The sequence below is a fragment of the Halyomorpha halys genome, unplaced genomic scaffold (assembly GCF_000696795.3).
Source record: "Halyomorpha halys isolate HHAL.00 unplaced genomic scaffold, Hhal_1.1 Scaffold315.1, whole genome shotgun sequence".
Taxonomy (NCBI): Eukaryota; Metazoa; Arthropoda; class Insecta; order Hemiptera; family Pentatomidae; genus Halyomorpha; species Halyomorpha halys.
Window position 1 is genome coordinate 528147 of NW_027105587.1, and position 13232 is coordinate 541378.

General features: G+C 28.4%; 1 protein-coding gene across 2 annotated transcripts in view; it reads right to left on the reverse strand.

Moving 5' to 3' along the window:
- Gld (Glucose dehydrogenase) overlaps window positions 1–8978 on the reverse strand; it is a 313323-nt gene extending 304345 nt beyond the window's left edge. The window contains exon 1 of one of the 2 annotated variants that reach the window (XM_067052258.1): window positions 8938–8978. The gene's annotated coding sequence lies outside the window, so the exon portion shown is untranslated. The remainder of the gene's footprint in view (window positions 1–8937) is intronic. The other variant, XM_067052270.1, reaches the window with a different exon arrangement.
- Between the last annotated feature and the right edge of the window lie 4254 nt (window positions 8979–13232).

Here is a 13232-nt window from a genome sequence, read left to right on the forward strand (position 1 = left end):
TCCTCTTAGCCGGGAGCTTTTTACTGTCCACCACAAGCAACGTATGTTGTTTTAAACATAATTTCCGGTAATCTGATCTATCTTCACACAAATCCTGTGTAATTCCAAGCCTCTGTGTTTCCTGTTTGATTTGTACCACGTACCTGTGGTTGAATTTATGCCTCACAATCGTACTGAAAATCTTCTTTTTCAATCTCTCCTCGGCCATCCTATGCATGTGCCTATAAAACCTGTAAGTCTTCTTGCCCTCATTTCTGTTTCCAAATCAGGGTTTTCACTGTAAATTTCTCTGTTGGATTTCATTATGTATTCTCCTGGTGTTATTTTGGGCCCACGGATTCACTGATTATTTTCAGCAATTTCTCCAGACTGGGAAAGCACAAAGTCTCTATTCCGTACAATATCACTGGTTTTACCACTGTACAGTAGTGCCTAAGTTTGGACTTCTAGGAAATGTATTTTTTATTATAGATGCTACTCGTTAAGTAGCATAAATTCAGCAAATTTTTAACCCTGTATTCCATGATTCCTTTCTCCGACAAATTTCTGCTGATTATTTCGCCCGAATATTTAAACCTTTTAACCACCTGGATTTTAGCGAATTCCGTTTATATTTATTTCTTATCAAAGTTGGGGTTTGTGGTCATAAATTTAGTCTTTTGGAGGGATAATTTAAGTCCTATCTTATCAGCTATACTACTCAGGGAATTTATCTGTCCAATCGCCTCCTCCTCCGATTCTGTCAGTAGGGCCAAGTCATCCGCAAAGGCCAGACATTTCACTTTTGCTTCTTTGATTTCCTACCTTAGCTCCTCATGTTTCTTTTTCCCGTACAGTCCTCATAACCTTGTCGAGAACAATATTGAAGAGAACAGCTGAACACAGGTCCGTATTATCGTAATCGGAATGAGTTTTCGTTTTTAATTAGAAATTTAAACCGTTTGTCCACTAACGCCTGTTGAACAGAATCGATACTTAGGACTCCATCTTGACAAGAGACTTACTTGGAATCCACACACAAGACTGAAAAGACAAGAAACTGCTCGTAGATTCCGATTGCTGCAACACTTACTTGACAAACGCTCTAAACTTCCCATTCACTTCAAAAAATTAGTATACACTACGATAATCAGACCAATTAGGACATATGGAATTGAACTCTGGGGCTCCACCAAACCATCAAATTCTTCCCGCATCCAATCGTTACAATCCAAAATCCTACGTAAAATCCTTGATGCTCATTATTACATCACAAATAAACTCATTCACAAAGACCTTAACTCCCCATTCGTTGCAGATTTGACCCAAAACAGATATGCGTCTTTTCATTCCAAACTCCTTAACCATTCTAACCCATTAATTCTTAATCTTTCATTCTTAAGAATCCCTGATAATCCTCCGAGGCGTCTGAAAAGAAGATGGCCACGGGACCTTCTAATTTAAATTAATGTTTGAAGTACCATCAATGGGTGGTTCCTTCCCAAGATTTTCAAGTGTATATGAAACATACAACATATTTACCTATTGTATTATTTTGTACAGTTGTAAATTGAATTAAATAAATAATTTAAAAAAACCGTTTGTCCAGTAAGTGTTTTTATATACGGAATCGACCAGCAGTTTCCTGTATTCAGTCTTGCATGAGGATTCCAATTTCAAGTTATTTGATTATCCAGATGAAGTCCTTGGTAGCAAATTCTTTCAACAGAATCACTTCAAGTTCGTTCATTTTTCTAATTGCTTATTTTTTAATTAAAAATTTTAACGGTCGTATAATAGATTTGAAAAATATAATAATGATTACATTTCTATGTCATTCGTCTAAAAACTGGTTTTCTTTCACTAGAAATAATTTTTTCAGAAAGCATAAAAGCAATTTCAGAACTCAATAATTTTCCAAAATTTTCGAAGAGCCTTAGCAATATTTTTAAGAGCTACATGTGACTCACAGGTTGTGGTTCGTTTTTCTGTCAATATAAGCAAGAACTTCTTAGTTAGTAATAGCTTGTGATTGATTCGTATGTTCCCGGTAGCAACACTCTTTCACCGATGTTAAGTCCGGATTCAATAATTTAGTAGTTGTTTAATTTTTTTTTTTAAACAGATTTTTTTAAAAAATAAATCAATAAATAAATTAAACCATAGGATAAGTAGTGATACTTCCATCTCGGGGTTTGGGAACAAGGAAAAGGAATTGGTTCCGCTGTATTTTTCTTCACGACTGTGAACTAGTTGTTCCCTTCACAAAAACTTTCAGTGCAAAATAAAAGTGTAACACTTTTACGAAACGGAAAATGATTATTTTCTCTTCAGAAATTCATTTGATTGAAAAAAATATTTTGGAATACTTGATTTGATTTCCGATAAATTATCTAATTCGGATTATAAGTTAGTCGTTAGTGTGTAATCTAAAAGTGATTTATGCTTTTCTTGGTGAACAGATTGGCACTACAGATGTCTACTGCGCGATAGGATACGGAACAACACTATAGAAAGAAAGTATGGCCAATGAGAAAGACATTACGACGTGCAGTCAAAAACACTGTGAGAGGGAAAGTCAGATTGTTCCAAAAATGGTTTTGCTTCAACATCTCCATATCCTGACTGAATGTTTTTTTCGAAATATCAACATAAACGTGTAAACATATATTTTTTTTTTGCTGAGTTTATTTGAATCAAAATTGTCAGAGAATGTAATAAAGATTGAAGTTCATTCAAAATTTTCATAACGAGTATTTTTGGAAACGGATCAGGAAACACTACGTCAATCGTAAGAGATAAAAGAAATTCAAATCCTGTGCAGTGATTCGAATCTTAAAATATTACGTAATTTTTAAAATACTATACACTAGAATTAACAACAGTTTTTAGAATTAATAACAACAATTTTGAATTTATTTTTTAGTATCAGCACTGAGTAAAAGTTACATTTTATGTTTCAACATAATAAGTTTTTTAAAAAAATTATTACGTGGGTATTTTTTTAATCCACGCAGTTGTTTTCTTTTTCAACTCAAGAAATATTGTACATTATTGACATAAAAAATAAAGTATGAATATTAATTAATTTGATCAATAAATGAATTTAATATAGGGTATAAATTGTTAATTTGTCGTTAACATATATTCATTACAAATTCACATTAAATTGCCAACTTTAACTTAAAGTCCATGTAATAGTGTTTCCTTACAAAGTATTACACACCTTCATGGATTGTAGTGGTACAGAATTAGCTACCAATTTAACATAACTAAGCTGTATTAACGTTTTAAATTTGGGTATTTTGTTTAAATCCACCTAGTTTTGTTTTCCAACAACAGAAATATTTTATTTATTTAGAAAGAATATAGAAATATTTTTATCATTAACATTGAAAATAAAATGTACTGGCCCTACCTAATATACAGTAATTGTATTGTAGACTTAACACCCAGTTCGTAATTAACATATATTAATTATAAATTCACATTCAATTAACTTAAATTAACAACTTTAGCTTTAATTATCCATATAACTTTATTATAAATATGGGTATATATTTTTAATAAAGCTAGTTGTTTTGTTTTTAAAATCAAAAAAATACTTCACATTTTTAACATTAAAATAAAATATGAGTAGGCTTACCTAATAAACGGTAGTTATAATTGAGACTGGCTGTTTATTCGTAATTAACACATATTAATTATAAATTCACATTCAAGTAACCATAAATTACCCACTTAACTTTAATTAGCCATATTTACTAAGTATGGGTATATTCTTTGTTTAGCTTTTGGTTTTCAACTCAAAGAAATATTGTGCATTATTAATATAAAAATAAAGTGTACCTAATATACTTTTCATATTAAATCACACGTTTAACATAATGGATTTATTACTATACTTTATCTATATGGAAATGGATTATTAAATATAAAATAATAACAAATATGAATTAGTACTAGTTAATAAATTAGATTTAGTTTAAATTAAGTCATATTTATGACATGAGCGTTTCTCTTTCCAATTTCAGAAATATTGTACATTATTGACATCAAAAATAAATTTTTAGTATTTAATAATACTAAGATAAGTTAATATGTAATTATCAGGTATTAATTATAAATACATAACCATTTACACATAATTTACCTACATTTATGCATATGTAAAAATATGCGAACGCATTTCATAAAGTTAAGCAACTGTTTAAAATATATTTGTTTGTAATATTTAAACATATTACATATGTATTTAATATTTTATTATTATTCTTCACAGTCGGCAGGCCATGTAGCATTGTATTTAAAATAGACTCGATATCGTGCGGTTTGATTCAGATCATGAGATAATGTGACTAGCGATTTAAATGAAGAAGTAGCAAACAACAATGTGCATGTTTATGGCGGTGAGATACAATATCATATATCCGAAAAAAGATGGAAAAACTGCTTAGTTATTTTTTTTTATTTTTATTTTTTTATACTAATCCATCATTGATTTCTTAAAAACAAAATGAATAATAGATAATATTATATGTATGTTTTAATACCATAATTAAACAAGAAACATTAATTTGCTCAGACTAGAAATTGAATATTTCCCAGAAATGGTTCATTTTAGACATTTTATTTTAAAGCACAATTTTCCAACATGTGTGAATTGTAGAAGTTGAATATTACTTATAAATATGAAAAAAAAAGTGTAGTTCCACTTCTAAATAATTTTATAAACGTTTCAGTTACCCTTAAGGTTGTTTAATAATTTAAGATTGATTGTAATGTTTAGCGGATTCAACGAGTAAAATTAATTATGTGGAATTTACAATCCGACTTGAGTTAATCTGTTTGAAATATAATTTCTATGTAATTATCTTTTTCTTGAATACTTAGCATTGTTGCTTAAGTTCATTATTCAAAAATTTATTTATTAATTTGTATATACTTTAACACATAAATTTGGTTTAAAAAAATTCAATTATCAACACAACGTGTTAATTTAAGATTCCATATTCAATCATATTCTTAAATCTCTAAAAAAAAAATTAAAAATCAGTAGGACTTTAATGACCTGAAAATGGCTATTTATATTCAAATTCAGGCTTTAAATAAAAAAAAACAACAAATTAATGGAACTAAAAAAATAAAGTGGGACTAAAATTGTTTTCCTCACTTTCATATTTAATTATACTAACATTTATTTCATCAAATCATCATTTCTTTTATTCAAAACAGAAATAAATTTTTAAATTATTGAAATAAGTTTTTACGTTAAGTTTAAGTAATTATTTTCATTTAAATAATTTATATATAAATTTAAATAATTAAAAAAAATATTTTATTTATAGTCTCCTCTGGCTTTAAATTTTCTCTTTATTTATTACTTTGAATCAATGGAAATGTACAATAAAAAAAACTAATAACAATCTTAATTATTGATGTAACGATTTCTTTAGTAAACATTTGTTAATTTAATCATGTTTACAGTTCATGCTGTTGTAGATTAATTATTGTCCTATCCAAGAAGGTCAAGGAAACATTATCTTACAAGAGACTTCTCATGATTATCAGTAATTGATATGATTAGGAACTTCAAGAATCGTGAATCGGATGGATTAAATCTTTCAATTTCTTACAGATTTTACGTTATCACAAATGGATGATGATAACAGATTAAATTAGCCAAAAATTATATGATTTTATAACTCATTAATGATATGATTAGGAACTTCAAGAATCGTGAATCGGATGGATTAAATCTTTCAATTTCTTACAGATTTTACGTTATCACAAATGGATGATGATAATGGATTAAATTAGGCAAGAAGTATATGATTTTAAAACCCATTGATGATATGATTAGGAATTTTAAGAATTGTGGATTAATTAGATGGATTAAATCTTTCGGTCTCTTACAGATTTTACGGTATCACAAATGGATGAAGTTAAATGATTTTGTAAAAACTCATATCTTCCAATTATATTAATGTAGTGGGTTTTATTATAGTAATTAGGGAAATTTTAATATAATGGCAGTAGTATACTGTTTTCTGTTCTTTACGACATTATTTCATAGTTAACCAATCAAAAATAATCTACCATTCTATTAAACATTGTAAGCAACAATAAAAACCTTGTCTAGACACCACTAATACTGGTATTAACGAATGAAATTTCCAAAATTTGTTGAAGCCGTTACCACAAACCACAGCTATTATAAGAACTCTGAATTGAAGAGTCAAGTACATAAAGTTTGTAATATAACAGAGAACCAAAATAAATAATCAGACCAATTTTATACGTGCATATACATGAATAAATGCCTGAGTATCTAAGAACCGTAAATTGGTATCTGAGGGTAAAAGGTGGGTCTAAAACGAAAAGGTAACTAACACATAAGCTGAAATTTTCAAAGATTAAGTATATTTCTACTTGAATACTTGAATTATTCATGAAAAATTAAATACAGTACTCTAAAAACTTTGATTTCTAATAATTAAGTTTTTATCAATTCGTTTTACCTTTCATATTACTTTTTTTTTTATCTCGCCATTAGGACGAAAATTAAAACGCATGGAGTGCTTGATTAAATCTTAGAACCAAGTTTGAAATTTAATGATAATAATTTGAACGTAATTTAAGAATATATATAAGAAATAAAATACTTTAATGTATTCCTAATTTTTATATTACAATTCATTAAAAGGTAAAGAATAAATTTGTAGCAATGAATAATTTACCACAATGTAGCATGGTACATGACTAAATTTAAAAAATAAATTTATGAATACATTTTACATTCGGGTTATAAATTTAGTGTTTGACCAAGCAATTCACATTACAGTAATTCAAACAATATAAGAAACGTTAAATACATAAGATGTGTATGTATGCACACATATATGCGTATATATACATACATAAGTTGCAATTTCGTATATACTTTAGGGCTAATTTCTAATTAAAATTAATGATCACTTATGTAAATGTTATTTCGGGAGATATCTTTAAAAACCTATGCTAATAACACTTGATTAAACGTACGACCTCTACATGTTTACATGATCGATCTTACTTGCTTAGATTGCACGTGAGAGAAAACCGTTAAAATCAAGGAAATCGTTAGCTAATTTTATATGACGTGTCGCTTGTTATTTATTTAATTATCAACCATTCTAAATAATCCTCCTTAATCTTTTTCAAATGCTGATGGAAGATCTTTTGCACTTTATCTAAAAATCTACTTTAAATATAATTAAGAATTAATAATAATAACACTCTTTCAAATTCACGAATTCCATAAAGACAGAAGATATATTATGACGATATATAATAATATTAAAAAAAAAAAATTTAATATATAAAGTACTTGAAAAATATTAATACAGTAAAGTTATAAATTTACAGTGCCATAATTAAATAAGTGCAACAAACATATAAATCTATTTACTACTGATAGTACACTTCAATGTCTAAAACTACAACAATATCTAAAATATAAACACACAAAAAATTAACAAATAATCAAAATTCGAATTAAAATGTATAATTGACAAATCTTGACGATAATTATTATTTAATAATAGTTCACAATGATTGAACATTCCTCATTTTTTTTTTTAATTGTTCAAATATTTCAATTCATAAAACTCCAATATTAAAGGAGTAGTGGCTTATCATAACTTAGAGGTAAAGAATAAATCTGGAATGATATAACTTGTAAACAGTGAAATACTTCATATAAAGAACTACTATAATGATACGAAATTTAATTTCTTAAATTATTTGTATTTTTAAATGTTAATCTATACTCAATTTTTGGATTCGTATCAAAGTAATTATGCAAGTGGTTGCAACTGGATCAACTGGTTTATTAGATTCTATGATTCAACGTGTAAAGTGAAACATGAGAATCTTCATTGTCAACATTTTAATATAAAGTAGGATTTCATAATTTTAATTTCCGCTAATATAATAGGATGCTAAAAAAAACTGCTCAAATGATTGGTTATGTATATAAAACTTATCATACATAGCAAAATATAGTATCAGACAAACATATAAAATAAAATATTTTGATGATATGATATAAAATGATCAATATAAAAATATAATACAATATTTATTTTCTTGCCAGTACCATGAAATAATAGAATACTTAGGATACAAATCTACTGTTTACGAAAATGAAGTTATTGCTGTGAATTATGTTATTGATATTTTTTGTCAGTATACACCGAAATCCGAAATACAAAATCAATAAATAAATAAACAAATAAAAAATATTGAATTATTGTTTCATTTTACCTCAATAATAATCTTTAAAAAAAAGTTAATACAATTCATATAACCGCTATTTATTGTTTTTCTAAAATTGAACAGAAACATTCACTTTTAATTATTTGAAAAATATTGAATTATTGATTACTTTTACCTCAATAATAAACATTTAAAAAAAATGAAATCATGTGCAACTACTGTTTATTGTTATAAAATGTTATAAAAAACATTTACTTTTAATTTTGAAGTAAGTAATTTGAAACTTTCAACGAGACAAAACAAATAATAAATCAAAAATATTCCATTATTGTTTCCTTTTATCTCAATAATAAACTTTTTAAAAAATAGTATATTATGTATAACTACTATTTATTGATATCCTAAAATTTAACCAAAACATTTACTTTTAATTATTAGGTGATTTAATGAAAATAATTTGAAACATCCAGTGAGGCATTATTCTAAATAGATTGTATTATATTCTTTATATTTACAGAAGTTATAATATAAGTTATAGCGTAAATTGGAATTTAAGAAATACGTGGAACTTGAGACGAAAATTTCAACAACAGACTGGTTTAAGACGGGGTTTAGCAACTCTCTTAAGCGTTCGACCGAGATCATAAGCAACGGACACCCTCAACCATTTGCGTACACTACGAGAGAAGTAGAAGTTACCTGTAGCACAAGACTTTGGTGACCTCTTAGAGCCAGCAAGCTATGGACTGAACCACGACTAGCTAGAAAGTCCCTTACTCCCACTACCCCAGCTTCTTCCTCCACCAGCCTCCGGTCTTCGTTACAGAGCATGTCTCATTTCTTAAGTCAAAGGGGCGGTTATTTTCACTTTTGCCAAAATGATGGACTAGATTGCCGACCCGCCGAAGCTCACCGCAAAGAGTGGTGAAAGGAAGATTGATCGCACATCTCCAAGTCCTTGACGATACCGAACACTGAAATTTCATGGTATGCATCCATCCATCCTTTTTTTTCCCCTGCAGGACGTAAGAAAAAAATTCAATAAATTTCTCCGAATTTTTTATTAAAATTTCATCAGCAACTAAAATATTAAAATAAAATAATTATTTAATTTGTATCTAAGGGTTCAATATTTCGCTCTCATTTTTTCTTTTTTAAGAAAACATCCGCATTATTTCTGGCTCCTTCATTAATTTATTGAACAACGCGCATCTGTCCAATATACAATCATATCAGAAAAAATAGATTTTATCGACCTTTTACATTCACTTCCAAATCTACACCATTCACCACACAATCATTTTGGACTACGTTCTAGGACTGGGTAAAACAAGAAAACAATTAGTATAGCTATAGGTGCAAATTTGAAAGGTCTTGCATCAGATTTAATGAGGGCTTCAATCTATAGAGATGAGCGAGCAAATAGTTTGTCTTCGTCCTATTAGAAAGAGCAACTATCTCCCTTCTGTATCAACTTTGTTTAATTTTATTTGAGTTTACTCAAATAATCTTGAGAAATGAAATAAATATAAATTTCTTCTTAGCATTGGTTGATCAACCCCCCCAAACCACTTTGGTAGCTATCAACGAACAGGGTGATGGTGTTAGGATGTTAATAACAAGTGCATGGATAATATAGATGAACTAATGAAGGAAGCTGGGTTTATTAAAATACATAATGTCCAATTCTGCTGCAATAAGAATAGATGGTTCTAAAAAAAAACAAAAAAAAAACTGCAGATTCATTCAGCACATAACCGTCTACGTAGCGCTAACAAGAAACACAAGGTCTTTCAACAAGAACAAGATTCTGATGGAAAAAAACTTATTTCACCCAAATTTTTTTATTAATTTAATGAAAACTACAAATAATTATTCGTCGAAATTGACGAATCTGTCAAGTATAGTTAGAGTATACAAGATGGGCGCAGTTTTATAATTAAAAGAAAAAATATTTTTCAATCGTAGTTCCGTATTTTTGAAACCACCTACAACACTAGAATAAAACATCATTTAAATTAGAGTATTTTTTTTAAATATGAGCCCTTGTTCTACTAGCTACTTACGTTCATTAGTTCCCCAGACACAGTCATTTAAAAAGGGACATTTCATGAAATATATACAGAAAAATTAGTAGTGAGTGAATTTTTAGTGAGAAATCTTTATCTCAGGAACCATGTGACGTAGAGATGTTATAGGACGGACTTGAACTTTGGGGAACAGCTATCATCAACCATCTAACATCAAACGTATCCAATCCTTTCAATCCAAAATCCTTAGAACAATAATTAATGCACCCTATTACGTTTCCAACCGAACACTACACTATGACCTTCGTATCCCTTTTATCCTTGACCTTCTACCAACAAAATTCTATATAAATCTTTTTAATCCTCCTAATCGTTTGGTTAAATCCTTATCCAGTTTCACCCATTCCTACAATCCACCTCGAAGGTTAAAACTGCAGTGGCCAAGAGACTTATTGTAAAATAAAAATGGACAATTGGAGTTCTGGCAGTGGTCAGATTCTCCACTCAAGTTGAGTGTTTGCGGCTTTGGCGCCCTTGCTCCGCCTCCACTGGCTTATACCAGTGGTGCGGCGAGAGGGATGCGCTGGGATCTACCCCTCACACGTGGGGGATAGAGTGGGATCAGGGATCCTCAGGTCGATTGTGTAAATATTGTATATAAGAGTGTAAATGTGACTAGAGATTATTTTATTTATTTATTTCTTCTTGCACATAGTTTGATTATGTTCATTTTCTTTATCCTTCTGAATATATTTTAAGAGAGATTTTATTTATATCTATGTACTTTTTTTTTCTCATTTTATTTTCGTATGAATATGACCATTCATCACTATTACCTATTGCTCACAACGGTGTGGCAGATTGTAATATATATCAATAAATAAAGTTTTTGAATAGAAATAGAGATGTTTATTAGCACTCAAATTGAAGCTAGTTTAATTTGTTATAAAATAGTTATGACCGATTACAGCGAAACGCTTATCTTCGTAGAAGCTGCAGGTTTCATGGGATTTGCCAAAATAAATTAACAATATGATGATTTTTAATTGTTCCGACAAAATTGCCGATTTATGAAAACTTATATCTCAGGAGACATTAGTCGTGCAAATGTCTGCCAGCAATAAAATTAAAGACAGTTTATGCAATATAAAGTAGTTTATACACGTAGGGAAAATTGTTCTTATATTTGCATATGAATATGAATTTTGCCAATGACATTTATTAAAACAACTTCAAATCAATTTACTTTAACTAATCTCATGAAAACTACTACTCCTACATAGATAAACGTCATAAACTACTTTATAGCACATTATACTAGCTTCAATTTAAGTGCTCATAGATATCTGTACATCTCACGGTTCCTAAGATATAGATTTCCTATAATAAATTCAGTAGCTACTGATTTTTCAGTACATTATTTATAAAATGTTGATTTTTTTAAAAATCTATCTCAGGGATTATGTAACGTAAAAAGCTCTTTTAGGGCTCATATTTTACTAAATTTATTCGACTTTAAATGATGCTCTATTAGGTTTACCAATGTTGTTGGTAGTTTCAAAGATATGAAGCTCCGAATGAAAAATAATTTGTTTAACGTTTTGAAACAGCCACCATTTTTTATTTTTCTGAACTATGCTTTGACAGGCTCGTCAATTTTAACTAGTAATACATAGTTTACATTAAAGTAATAAAAAAATGGGGTGAAATAACTGATTTTTTTGTCCTCTTGGGCTCTTATATTAAACTTACTTATTTTGATTATCACTTTTTCATTCTCTGTATTGAATGTGTAATATTCCTGTAATAATATATAATAAGAAAGTGAATACTGCATTCTTTGTAAATATTAATTTCAAAATAAAGTAGTAAAAGTGTGACATGTAACTGCACATTAATCAAAACGGAAACGAATTAACCGATTTATGGGATAGCTCGTAAACGTTTATTCTCTAGTGAATTCTGTGAAGCAAAGATCATTTATAAAAACACTATTTCAAAAGCTAAACAAGTATATAATAAAATAAGGACAGCTGTCAGTTCCAAAATATATTTCGGACCTAATGTGTGCTTTAAAATATTAAAATAAAAATTCAACCAGTGACGCGGCTGGAAGAGAAGCGCTGAGATCTATTGGAGCCCTACTTTGCCTTCCACACGAGGATAGCAAATATTTATACGGAATTTTCCTGTAAAATGTAAATATTGTATACAGGTGCTAATGTGTATTTATTTTATCGTTACTTAAATTTAATTTTCCTTGCCTTGTACATATATTATTATTATTTTTTTTAATTATTGGATTTTTGAAGTTTTATTTTATTATATTTTTGATATAGATTCGTAAGTTTTTTAAAAATATAAATTATGAAACTATTTTCTTTTATTTATATATTTCTTCATTATTATTATTTTTAATTGAATTTGTTTTTTCTTTTAATTCAGTGAGAACTATTGTTATCATTTCCATTTTTTCCTTTTTCTGTATGAATGAGTATTTGAGTAGTAATACTTAATGCCCTTTATTTTTATTTAATACTTAATTGGCAGATTTTATTAATTCTCTTCAATAAAATAAAATAAATAATTAAAACTCTACAACAAAATTTGGTCAGAGGAACATATCCCCTACATTTTGAAAAAAATAAAAATTATTTTGAAGCACAAAACCTGGAACGGTTCTGAAAATGACCGAGGAATTTCCCTAACATTTTCAAAATAAGAAAGATAATTAAAACTGCTTTGTGAAAATGCTTACTACAATAAGTTATAATAGTCTGGGTCGGAAAATGAGTAGAATTGAAAAACCTGCTACTGAATATCCAAAAAGAATTAAGAAAAAATAGGTTACCAGCTATCGTTAATTTAGTTCTGAAGCTTAATAAAAGAAATTTAATAGCTATATTCATTGGTTTTAATATAACTTTCAACTCTAACCATCTTCTGCCATAAAAATTATCCATT